General features: G+C 38.8%; 1 pseudogene; it reads left to right on the forward strand.

The window, feature by feature from the left end:
• The first annotated feature begins 12,872 nt into the window (after positions 1 to 12,872).
• LOC116895763 lies at positions 12,873 to 13,535 on the forward strand (annotated as a pseudogene).
• The last annotated feature ends 468 nt before the right edge of the window (positions 13,536 to 14,003 follow it).

Genomic DNA, 14,003 nt, shown 5'->3' on the forward strand with positions numbered 1-14,003 from the left:
GGTTCCTGCATTCCTTTTCTTTATCTTTATGGTCTGTTAGTCCTAGCGGCAGGGCGGGGCTGCCTGGACTTGCTTTTCACAATGTTTAGGCCTGAGTCTGTGAATTTTGAAACTTACTCTTTTAACTTCATATTTTTAAACCTTAAATCTATATAATTTTCCTTTCAGTACCTCTTGGTGAGTGACTACAAAGTGACTCCAAATGGCTATAACACGAAGTTTTTATACTTTTTAGGGGTACAGCTTACATCAGCAAGGTTACAGTTCAAACTTATTGTTTAAGCATATTGACCTTTGAATCTATTAGCTAGCAAGCATGCATTCCAACTCTATCTGGAACCAGAGGGTCAGGTGACTATCAGTCAGTACATTCTGTGGGTTTTCAAGAATGTCCCTGCTACTCCTGAGAACTCTGGGTGGAGAATGGAACTTAGTCTAGCCTTGACCCAAGGCAGGCAGGTACTTGGCCTAATCTTGACCTGCGGCAGTGGGTGTAAAGCTGGTAAAAGCCTTTAGGGTCCTTTACAGGAACTCCATAACCTACCTACTTTCTACCAGGCCAAGCCTCTTAATAGCTCTTATACTTCAGTAAGAACTAGGGTCCTTCAACCCCACATCTGATAGAGATCTAACATCCAAAATATATAAAGAGCTCAAGAAGCTAATGACCAAGAAACTAAACAACCCAATCAAAAAATGGGTTATAGAAGTAAGCAAAGAATTCACAATAGAGGAATCTTGAATGGCTGAGAAGCAGTCAAACAAATGTTCAAAGTCTTTAGTGATCAGGAAAATGCAAATCAAAATGAGCCTGAGATTTCACCTTCCACCAATCAAAATGGCTAAGATCAAAACCTCAGATGACAGCACATGCTGGAAAGGATGTGGAGAAAGAGGAACAAACACTCTTCCACTGCAGGTGGAATTGCAAACTGGTAAAATCACTCTGGAAATCAATCTGGAGGTTCCTCAGAAAATTGGAAAATGATCTACCTGAAGACCCAGCTATACTACTCTTGGGTATATACCCAAAAGATGGCGCATTATGCCATGGGAGGACGTGTTGTGGTAAAATTAAAATATGCTTTCTTTTATCTCACACTTGATCCAGCACCGTAGTGTCACATCTGTAAGATATTTTCATCTCACTCAGCAAAGTGTCTCACCTTCTTTTCTCCATCCCATTCGCACTGCTGATGGCTAATCACTGAGCCTGGCAACAATCTTTCTACTCATCTGGTTTTCAAGGCAGGTTGTCACCATGCCAGACATACACATCCAAATTCTGTGGCGGCCCAGTGTCTCCAGCCCCCATACACTCTCTTGAATTCAATTAAATAGCCACATGAAAGAACACACAACACAATAACCTCTGATCCAATTGATAAAATATAATTGCCCAGTTAAGCAAGATATAATTTGCTTATCTAGACATACAAAGCCCTGTACACATCCATCCCTTAAGAATAATCATAACTACTTGTAAATAGTAGATGTGCAGAGAGGAATCTTAACATCTGCTGCCATGTTCTCTCGGCTGCGTCTCCCTCTCTCCAGTATCCTCCTCTTCTCTAAAACTTTTCTCCTGCCCATCCTTCCTTCTCATCCAATGACAGGCCTTGTTCTATCTTGTACCTGCCTTCACCTGCATAATGACATCATCCTACAGGCATGTGTTCCACTCTGTTCATAGCAGTCTTATTTGTGATAGCCAGAAGCAAAAAACAACCCAATGTCCCACAATAGAAAAATGAATACCAAAAAATGGAATGTTACTCAGCTATTAAGAACAAGGTGCATCTCCTTATTTGACCTCTTCCTCATCCTAAGGCTGAGTAGCAAGGTCCAGCTACCAAAGTACTGAATTAAAAACTCCCTTTGGCTCATGTAATTAACATGCCTAAATTAAAAACAAACATGCCATCCTAACATGGTATTTCCCTTTTTTAACTTTATAAACTGTCATTTTCCTATGTGCCATATCTGTTCCTCTCTACATACACAAAAGCAGTTTTGTCCCTCCAGAACAAATACTCCTGCCCCCTATCTCTTGTTCATCCCCTACTTCTCCCTTATCTCCTGTCTTTATCTCTTATTCTCTGCTCTCTGTCCCTCTGGGGAAAATAAATCCTCTTTGTGCAGAGAATTTGTTCTTGGGGGGTCCTGAGCTGTTACCAATATCTTTCAAGGTCTTTTTCTCCAAACAGAAAACCACTAAATGATTTAAAAAAAAAAATAGCCAGGCTGTATGACATCTTACTTTTTTTTTTTTTTTTTTTTTTTTTTTCCGAGCTGGGGACCAACCCAGGGCCTTGCGCTTGCTAGGTAAGTGCTCTACCACTGAGCTAAATCCCCAACCCCATGATGCACATCTTAAATCCCAGCATTCAAGAGGCAGATTTCTGAGTTTGAGTCCAACCTGGTCTACAGAGCAAGTTCCAGGACAGCCAGAGTTATACAGAGAAAACCTATCTCAAACACCCACCCCAACACACACACACACACACACACACACACACACACACACACACACACACACACACACACACACACACACACGAAAGATCCTACTGAGAAAGTCAATCCCTGAGAGGAGACTACTAATGGCAGTCTACTATGACTGCAGACAGGAGCTTAGCAAAACTGTCTCCCAGTAGCTGATGGAAGCATACACAGACCGAAAGCTAATCAGGCAGGGCTCAAGAGTCTTGTCGAAGACTTGAGGATAGGACTGAGCTAGCTGGAGGGGTCAAGTACACTACAAGAAGACCTACAGAGGCAAATGACCTGGGCCGATGGGGGCTCACTTAGACTGAACCACCAACCAGAGCCATGCAAGGACTGGACCTAGGCCCCATACATATTTGCAGCAGACATGCAACTTAGTTTTCATGTTGGTCATGTAACAAATGGAGAGGAGGCTGTCTCTGACTGCTTTTTGCCATTGAATCCCCTTTCCCTAGCTGGACTCCCTGGTGGGTGAGGATGTGCATAATACTGCTGCAACTCGATGTACCAGAGCACTGTGGTACCTACTAAAGGCTTCCCTTCTCCAAGAAGGGAAGGGAATAGTGGGGGGAAGGATTTGTGAGTGTGGGACTAGGAAGAGAGGAGGACCAGGGTGCTGCCACTGGCATATAAAGTGAATAAATAAATAAATAAATAAATAAATAAATAAATAAATAAATGGAAAAGAAAGATAAGAAAAGGAAAGGGAAAAACAAAAAGGAAGAAGAAAAGAAAGGAAGAGAGGAAGGAAGGAAGGAAGGAAGGAAGGAAGGAAGGAAGGAAGGAAGGAAGGAAGGAAGAATTCCACTTAAGTCTTGGTGAACCAGTGAATTGAATTAATGTTACTTATAGGAGGATGGACAACTTCAGTGGCTATGCCACTTAAGAAGAAATGACTCTTTCTCCCAGCAACTGTTAATTGTCTATACATGCTCATGGAGGATGTTCAATAAATATTGCTTAAAGTTCAAAAACAATATGAATGTTAATATTCAAGTTTTACAAATATATCTAAACAATATAGGTAACAGGGAAGAAGGGATTATACTACATTGATATTGATTACTGTCAGTATTAATAAAGTTTTATATTTATTTCTTTCAATTTGTTGGGAAATAGAGCTTCAACAATGGGTATCAATTGCCTTCAGGAGAATAATAAAGAATACTTTCAAACAGTAATTATTTTTAAACCTTAAATTTTTGGATGACTTAGTATTGGATATTTGCGGGATAGAACTGAAGCTGGAAAATGTATTTGGATGATTTCTTCTCACTGTTATAGCTCATCTCACAAAGCCTCAAATTGGATATAAGACAACCTTGTGATTCCAGGCAATATGAAAGGCAATATAAAAATCAGATGTGACACAGTAATAGAGAGGAAGTAGAAGTGAATGGAACATTTCAAATTCATACTCTAAGCTTTCCAAAGAAGTCCTTGCCAATGAGAGTTTTCTTCTGATCGATTCTTTCAACTTGAGAAAGTTTGTCCCTATGCTTGAATTCTTCATCAACATTGGTAATGTCAACATTCTAGCTATTTCTAGGAAAACTCGAAGAAAAATTATCAATAGAAATAATTGAAAATTTTACATCCCTGAATTTCAAAATTATATATAGAATCAAGCAATAATTATACTTTTGTCTAAGGAGAGACATTGTAATTTCAATGTTTCTGCTACCCACTAGTTAAGATGATGCAACTTTAAGTCACAAGGTGATGTCATTAAAAAGCCTATGCAGTAGTAACTGAATCAAAAGTTTACTAATGCCCAGGTCCCACAAACCTTCTCTGCCTTTCTGCCCCATAGTGAGAAAACACCATGTATGCAACAGTAGAAAGTGCTTTACACAGCACTCGGGATGACTAGTGCCTTGATATGATGACTTTTGTCAAACTCAAGGACTGGGAAAATTAAATGCCTCTTGTTTATAAGATACTTAGCACATGATATTTTTCTACAACATCCAGAATTGACTAAGACAGAAGGAAACAATTTATAGCTTATAATATGCCATATCCAGTCATAAAAAGTATGTTTAAAGTTAGTTTTGTAAGTCCATATGATTCAAAAGATAATTCAAAAGATAAATGTGAATATAATAATTCTAAATATTACTGTGATTAAAGCTATTACCTCTGTTTTACAGTATTATTGTCTATTTTATATGTCCACAATTATAATGCAATTGATAAATTTAATTTGGCAAACTATATTCAATTCTCTGTAATTAATATATAAATTGATTTTAATTATACATATGAGATTAGACACGAACCATAACGTAATGTATTTTATGTGCCAGTCAAAACAAAATGTACTTTTTGACAACTAATAAAGATTCTTAGTTTAACAAGATCCAGAAATTTTAAATGTTCTTTCAAAATACTTTTGTTTTATAATAGATACATTATAGATGCTAGAAGAGGTTAAAGAAGATGATAAAAAAATGCAAAAGATGAGCTCGTCTAGAAGATACAAGACAAGGTGGAATGAAAAGGAATAAGTCATAAGGACTTGCTGTTGCACAATTGAACTGTCCCCTTTCTGTGATTCTAACAGTCAAAAATCATATATTCAACATTTATCCCTAATGGAAGTCATGCCTAATTTATGAAGGCGTAAAGCAGGCATTTGTGTTGCCAAGACAAGATTGCCATCTAGTGCTAAAAGCATGCAAACACAGACTCTAAATTTAAAAAGAAAAAAACACTAGTAAAATGATAGTAAAATGATTAATGATTAAAAGAATACAAACCAAGCAGAATTCAAACTGGGACCTGAAGAGGAAAGTCATCCACATACATTAAAAAAATCAGCAAAGTGGAGGGGAGTATTAACATGGAAGAAAAGTCTGGAAGATGAAAGAAAATTGAACTGCCCATCGCCGCTGTGCTCCATCCTTCAGTCCACGCCTCTAAACACCCAGACACTTACCGCTACCAGAGACCACCAACTGAGAGCCTTACCAGGTTCCCCTGTCTTCCTGCCCATCTTGACTAACCTAGCATCAAGCTCCATCCTGCCCTCTCTGTACTCCATGTCGCATCCCACAAGTCCACCTGCATCTCTGGAGGCCTGCTGCTGCCCAGAAAAACCAGAGGCCTGCAGTCATGAGGGACCACCAATTTTACCCACAGCCCAGGAGTCTTCCCCCGCCACCCAGGACAAGCAGCTGCCTAAAGCCATCAATATCTAGCAGCTCTGCCCGCGTCCCTGGAATCCTGCTGCCACTAGGACAACAAACTCTACCTGAAATCCCAAAGGCCTGATGGCCTCAGGGACTACAGATGCTACCTGAAGCCCTGGCGGCCTGTTCCCCTCACCGACTACCAGGCTTGCCAACAGTAGAGACAAACAGATGAGTAAAGGCCACTGAAGAACACGATCATCCTTTACTTCTCCTTTGCCAGCTTGTATCCCCTTGATCTCCTTTTCTTGTCTGACTGCTCTGGCTAGAACTTTGAGTACTATATTGGATAGACAGGGGCAGAGTGGGCATGCTTGTCTTTTCCCTGATTTTAGTGGGATTGCTTCAAGTTTCTCTCCATTTAATTTGATATTGGCTGTTGTTTTGTTGTTTATTGCTTTTTTTATGCCTTGAATTCTTGGTCTCTCCAATACTTTTAACATTTCGTCAAATGCTTTTTCAGCATCTAATGAAATGATCACATCATTTTTTCTTTGAGTTTGTTTATGTTGTGTATTACGTTAATGAATTTTCACACATTGAACCATGTTGGCATTCCTAGAATGAAGCCTACTTGATCATGTTGAATGATTGTTTTGTTGTGTTCTTGGTTTCTGTTTGCGAGAATTTTATTGAGTATTTTTGCATTGATATTCATAAGCGAAATAAGTCTGAAGCTCTGTTTCTTTGTTGGGACTCGGTGTGGTTTAGATATCAGAGTAATTGTGACACCATGGAATGAATTAGGTAGTGTTCCCTCTGTTTCTATTTTATGAAACAGTTTGAAGAGTGCTGGTATTAGCTCTTCCTTGGCGATCTGGTAGAATTCTACACTAAATCAATCTGGCCCTGGGCTTTTTTTTGTTTTAAATGATTTCTTCTATTTCCTTAGGGTATATGGGCCTATTTAAATGGGCCTGCTCTTGATTTAACTTTGGTACATAGTATCTGTCTAGAAAATCATCCTTTTTATCTAGATTTTCCAATTTTGTTGCACATAGGCTTTTGTAGTAGGATCTGATGATTTTGAATATCCTCAGTTTCTGCTGTTATGTCTCCTTTTTTATTTCTGATTTTGTCAATTTGGATACTGTCTCTGTGCTCTTTAGTAGCTTAGATAGGGGTTTACCTATGGTGTTGATGTTCTCAAAGAACCAGCTTTTGGTTTTATTGACTCTCTTTGTTTCTATTTGATTGATTTCATCCCTGACTTTGACTCTTTCCTGCCTTCTACTCCTCTTGCGTGTGTTTGCTTCTTTTTATTCTAGTGCTTTCAGGTGTACTGTCAAGCTGCTAGTGTATGGTATTTCCAGTTTCTTTAAGAGGGCACTAAATGCTCTGAATTTTCCTCTTAGCATGGGTTCCATTGTGTTCAATATGTTTGTGTATATTCTGCTTTCATTTTCATTAAATTCTAAAAAAGTCTTTAATTTCTTTATTTCTTCCCTGACCAAGTTATCATTGAGTAGAGTTGTTCAGTTTCCATGTTGTCTTTGTAGTTACTAAAGTCTAGCCTTAGTCCATGGTGATCTAATAGAATGCATAGGATTATTTCAATCTTCTTATATCTGTTGAGGCTTGTTTTGTGACAGACTATATGGTCAATTTTGGAGAAGGTACCATGAGGTGCTCAGAAGGTATATTCTTTTTTGAAGGTGAAATGTTCTGTATATATCTGTTAAATCCATTTGGTTCATAACCTCTATCAGTTTAGTATCTTTGTTTAGTTTTTGTTTCAATGACCTGTCCATTAGTGAGAATGGGTTGTTGAAATCTCCCACTATTATTGTGTGGGGATCAATGTGTATTTTGAGCTTTAGTAAAGTTTATTTTATGACTGTAGATGCCTTGCATTTGGGGCACAGATGTTCAGAATTGAGACTTTCTCTTGTTGGATTTTTCCTTTGATGAATATGAGGTGTCTTTCCCCATCTCACTTGACTGTATTTGGTTGCAAGTCTATTTTGTTGGATATTAAATGTCACCTCCCACTTGCTTCTTGGGACCATTTGCTTGGAAGACTTTTATCTAGCCTTTAACTCCGAGGCAGTGTTTTTGTAATTGAGGTGTGTTCCTTTATGCAGCATATCCAGTCTGTTAGCTTATGTCTCTTTATTGGGTAACTGAGTCCATTGATATTGAGAGATGCTAAAGACACCTTGGGAGGTGGAAGGTGAGGGGGCACCTCTAGAATGTACCAGAGATCTGGGTGGTAGGAAGAATCTCAAGCCTCAAAGGGAGAAACCTTATATGAGATGCCCAAAAGTGGGGAGAGGGAACTTTAAGAATCCACCTCCAGTAGAAAGACAGGGCATCAAATGGAAGTATGGGGTTGCAATACCACAGTGAAAAACTCTGACCCAGAATTGTGCCTGTCTGGAAGAACTTCGGGAACATAAATGGAGAATAGACTGAGGGAAAGGAGGTCCAATGACAGGCTCAACTTGGGATCCATATCAAGGGGAGCTTCCCAGGCCTGACACTATTACTGATGCTATGATGTACTTACAGACAGGAGCCTAGCATGGAAACTGAGCAACTCTCTATTCAGTAACCACTGAATCAAAGAAGAAAGAAAGAAATTAAAGACTTTCTAGAATTCAATGAAAATGACAGCACAACATACTCAAACTTTTGGGACACAATGCTGAGTAAAGGTTACAGTACTATGTGCCTCAATAAAGAAATTAGAGCATTCTCATACTAACAATTTTAAAGGACAGAAGCTTTTAAGTTTCACTAGGTCCAATTTATTAATTGTGGATCTTATTGACTGAGCTATAGATGTTCTGTTAGGGAAGCTGTTTCCTGTACCAATGAGTTCAAGGTTATTCCCTACTATCTCTTCTGTTAGATTTATTGTACCTGGTTTTATTTTGAGCTCTCTGATCAACTTGGACTTGAGTTTTGAGCAAGATGATAAATATTAATCTATTTCTATTCTTTTACATACAGACATCTAGCTATACAAGCATCATTTGTTAAAGATGATCTCCCTCTTTCATTGTATAGTTTAGCTTCTTTGTCAAAAATCAATTGTCCATAATTGTAAGGAGTTATTTCTGGGTCTTCAATTTGATTCCATTGGTCAATGTGTCTGTTTCTATACCAATAACGTGTGGTTTTAATTACCATCGCTCTATTCTACAGCTTGAAATCTACCTCCAGAAGTTCTTTTATTATGCAGGATTGTTCTAGTTAACCTGTTCAGTTTACAGCTTCCACATTGGGGTCTCACACCTGACTGGAACTCCAGTTCCAGGTTTTCAAACTTCATCTTCAGTCCTCTAAAAGTGTCTACATTCATATGAAACAAAAACAAATAAGCAAACACACATATATGGACACAAATAAGAACTTATAAACAAATAAAAGTGAGACACAGTAAAGACTTTGTGTTCGCTCAGTTTAAAGATACACCACATGATGGTGGGGAAGTCAAAAGAGCAAGATCTTAAGGGAGCTGTTCACAATGCATCCATTACCAAGAAGCAGACTGCAAGGGATATTTATGCTCAGCACAGCATTTCCTTTTTAAGCAGTCCAGCATTCCTTACTAGGGAATAGTGCCGTCCACAGTGGGTGGGTTTTCCCAAGTCGATTAATCTAATCATACCCAGATCTCACAAGTATACTCTGAGACTTGTCTCCTAGCTTGTCCATATCTTGTCAAGTTGATAACTAACACTTGCCTTCACAAACAGAACAGTCTCTCCAATGGCATGTATTTGTCAACATATTTAAAAAAAAAACACAAAGGGATAATAGGAAAATTTGTCATGAAGTACAAAGTTAGAAATTCCACTGAAGATTTACCTTTGCCAACATCTTTTGGGGTTGGGCCAGAAAGGGTTTGTAATACTGCCTCTGTCCACATGTGAGTGGTTCTGCATAATGTGCTGAACCATCGGTAAACTATGAACTAGTTTTCTCTTCCTTGATCAACTAATCATAAGACACAGTCAGTGAGGCTATAGATATATGCTTGGCAGCCTACTGTATGGAAATAGAAACCAGAGCTATTTAGACATAATTACCATGTAGCCAAATTTTTTTATTTTTGGTTATTTTCTTTATCTACATTTCAACTATTGTGGCCCTCCCCAGTTTCCCCTCCAGAAATCTCTATCCCCTCCCACTCCCCTTCTTCTGTGAGGGTGTTGCTCCCCCATCCACTCACCCACCCGCCCACTCCCTCCCACCTCCCTGCCCTGGCATTCCCCTACACTGGGGCATCGAGCCTTCACAGGACCAAGGGCCTCTCTTCCCATTGATGTTCAACAAGATCTTTTGAGATAGGAAACCAACACTTTCTAGTGTAAACATTATACAAGGGCATGGAAGGAGACTTTTCCCTCTGACTGCTTGCTCCTGTCCTACTAGCAAGTCCATCCCTTCACTGCCATTAAAGCTTGTTTTTTTAGTGTATATGTCATATTTTGAAGACTAGGGCAGTCATCCAGGCTTGTAGACAGAACAACTACTTGATACTGGACCTTCTGTTCATAGGAAAACACTGTTGGATTAGGACTATAAGTTGCAATTCATTCATTCATATATATATATACATATATATATAATATTTGTGACATTCACACAGCATTACTGGTCAATATTCTCTTCTAACCAGCAGTTGTTACTGTATATATATATAACCTTGGCAAGGTCCAAAGGGATCTTGTAAATTCAAGAGCTTGCTGAAATTTCTAAATGTTGTTTACTTCCTGAATCATAACATAACTTTCTCTAGGCGGGGATGTTTTAATTCTGAGGAACTGTATACACGCACATGCGCACACGTGTGCACACACACAGAACACACATACACACAAAACACACACACACATATGTAATCAGCCTCCAATATATTGTATGGTTTCTCCACAGCCAGGATCCAAAGTTCCAAATACAAAAGGGTAGAAAAGGAATAGTTCTACTGTCTATCACCCCTAGTGACCCAATAAGAATTTTTCTTCCTGTTTCCAGAATTTTATTCTGCTTTGCTAGAACCTTTGGTTCCAGAGAGGGAAGCACTCCTGACAGAAGTCACAACAAACATTCCATTGAACTGAAAGCTTAGACTTCCCCCTGGACACTTTGAGTTTCTGATGCCCTTAAACCAATAGGCTAAGAAAAGAACAACACTGTAAGGAAGGGTGGTTGATACAGAATACCATGGTGAAATTGGATTGCTTCTTCACAAAAGAGGTAAGAAAGCTTATGTGCAGAGTACCGGAGATCCTTTAGGGTGTCTCCTGGTGCCACCATGTCCTGTGATAAATGTCTATTGGAAACTATAACTGCCTAATCCAGACAGGCTGACAAAGGGCATAGACCCTTTAGGAATGAAGGTATGGGTCACTTCATGTGATAGTTTGCATATGCTTGGCCTAGTAAGTGGCACCATTAGAAGGTGTGGGACTGTTGGAGTAGGTGTGTAACTGTGGGTGTAGGCTTTAAGACCCTCATCCTTGCTGCCTGGAAGCCAGTATTCTGCTAGCAGCCTTTAGATGCAAACTTAGAACTCTCATCTCTGCCTGCACCATGTCTACCTACACATTGCCATGCTCCCACCCTGATGATAATGGACTAAACCTCTGAACCTGTAAGTCAGCCCCAATTAAATGTCGTCCTTTATAAGATTTGAATTGGTCACGGTGTCTGTTCACAGTAGTAAGACCCTAAGACATTCCATGAAACGTGCCAAGATCTGCTGAAGTATTTGCTAAGGGTAGAGGGAATACAGAATGGGTCGCAAAGGAAGGTAGTTATAAATAGAAACAGGGACACAAGGATTCTAATTGGCATGAGTGCTTGCATTTTGTTAAGAATGTGTTTATACAGATATTTGTTTTCTTTCTTCAATTTCTTTATCACATAGCGTGAATTAAAAGAGTATCAATGGTTATCATATTTAAGTTTGAGATACTAAAAGAATATCCCTCAATTGCCATCTATTTGCAATTTAAAATGTTTGATTCGTTTTATATATATAATGAATTTGAGATTGAATATGGGATAGTTATATCATGTTTAGGCATTATTATGACCTGGTTATTGTTTTCATTTGGAATTTAGTTATGAAATGAGATGACTGTATGCCAAGCTGATAAGGGATAGACTTGTAATGGTTATTCTTGATTGTCAATTTGGCTATATCTGGAATTACCTAAAAACTAAAAGTGAATGGCACATTGGTGAGGGATTTTTTTATTATTTTGAAATGGGAGGATCTACTTGTAATCTGGATCTTTGAGGCAGAGAGACACACCTTTAATCCAGATCTAATCAGGGCCAACCAACCACACCTTCTTCTGGAATCCTATAGAAACACATGGAAGAAGGAAGCTTTTGCACTGTGCCTGCCTGTTCTCAACTGTCTACCAAGTCCATTCCTTCACTGCCATTAGTGCCTACATCTTTGGGATTCCAGTGAATACTAAAGACTAAACAAGACAACGGACTTGTGGGTGAGCAAGTCCTGGATTCTTAGACTTTTATTCATAGTCAGAGACTGTTAGATTAGCTGGACCACAGCCTCTAAGTCATTCTTATAAATCTTCTTTCCTCCTGCTCCCCTCTCACTGCCCTCTCTCTCTCTCCTTCTAGAAGTTAAGTTACTATAGAGAACCCTGACTAATATAGTCACCAACAAACACCATAGGTCTTTTGGTCTTTATCTCTACAGCACTGAGATTACAAGAGCAGATCATGACACTTAGCCTTCTGTTTTAAAATTATAGTATAGTTACAACAATCCTCAGCTTTTACAATGTGGATTCTGTGTTCAAACTCAGGTCTACCTGCTTTCAAGATAAGTATCTTAAGGACTGAGCTAGCCCTAGAAGATTGCTTAATCAAAGCAGAAATCAAAATGAATATGTAACCCAAGGGAAAGGGCAAGAAAGGGAACTAAATTAGATCATTAGAAAACTGAGTACTTTTTCAGGAGTACTTTTTGAGGTAGTTTCATTAGGCCTAACCAATACAAACCCTCAGCTACTAAAACACAGAACCCATTTTTTTTCCTGTTAGTTGAAAATAATTTCTAGATCAAAAATCACATGAACATATTAGTTAGGTGAAAAATTAAGATGGGCATACAAGACTTGCCCTGCCCTCCGGCCAGTGCTTCCAAGTCTGCAGATCTGTGGTTTTGGATTTCTGTTCCACAGAATGGGATTTGGGAAAGTTGTCAAGAATAAAGCTTACTTTTAGAGATACCAAGTGAGATTTAGAAAGCTACAAGAATGTAAAAATAACTACTATCCTCAGAAATGATTGAGGATCAACAACAAAAATAAGCACAAGATGCCCAAATGTAAGACAGTTCGTGTAACTGCTTGATTGTGTATACCTGCAAAGAGGGGATAGGATAGGCTGCACAGTGTTATCTATGCGAACTGTCAAAATACAGGTCAAAGTTGGCCTGACAAATTATGCTGTAGCCTATTATACTGGCCTGCTGCTAGCCCACAGGCTTTTCAATAGGTTTGGAATGGGCAAGCTCTGTGAAGGCCAGGGGGAGGTGACTAGAGATGAATACAATGTGGAAAACATTGACATGACTATCAATGTCTGGTGTCAGCACTTGCTATTTGGATGCAGGTCTTGCCCAAACTATAACTGCCAATAAGGTTTTTGGTGCCCTGAAGGGAGCTGTGAACGGAGGCTTGTCTATCCCCTCATAGTACCAAAGAATTCCCTGGGTTTGATTTTGAAAGAAAAGAGTTCAACGCTGAAGTACACAAGAAGCACATCATGGGTAAAAATGTGGCAGAAGAAATATTGGGTTGCTTAAAAGAAGGCCAGAGCTCAGAAATGAGCTGCTGAGATCTAAAGCAAATTTCTATTAAGCTTTTTATAAATAAAGACAATAAACTTATTGACCAAGACATCAACAGTTGATGTACTTTCTTAAGAGTTTATATTTGACATTTGCTCCCATAAAATAATATTGTACTGGTGGGGCATATTAAATGTTTTATTGTCTGATACTTGGGAACTAAAAATTTGTGAAATGGAACTAGATTTCCTCTGTGTACTCCCCACTTCTTCTTTCTTCCTTTCCTTTGTGTCTTTATATAACTTTTGTTGTTCTGGAACTCAGTTTAGACCATGCTGGCCTCAAAGCTACTGAGATTTATCTGTCTCTGCATCTTGAGAGCTGAGATGAAAGGTATGTACCACCATGCCCAGCCAAAGTGAGGTTTTCAAATGTAAAATTTAACTATTCCTTCAACAGTCTTTCAAGTGTTTTTGTTCATATGATCAAGGTTCCCTACAAACCTCTAAGGTTCA

This window comes from Rattus rattus, chromosome 3 (assembly GCF_011064425.1).
Source record: "Rattus rattus isolate New Zealand chromosome 3, Rrattus_CSIRO_v1, whole genome shotgun sequence".
Lineage (NCBI taxonomy): Eukaryota > Metazoa > Chordata > Mammalia > Rodentia > Muridae > Rattus > Rattus rattus.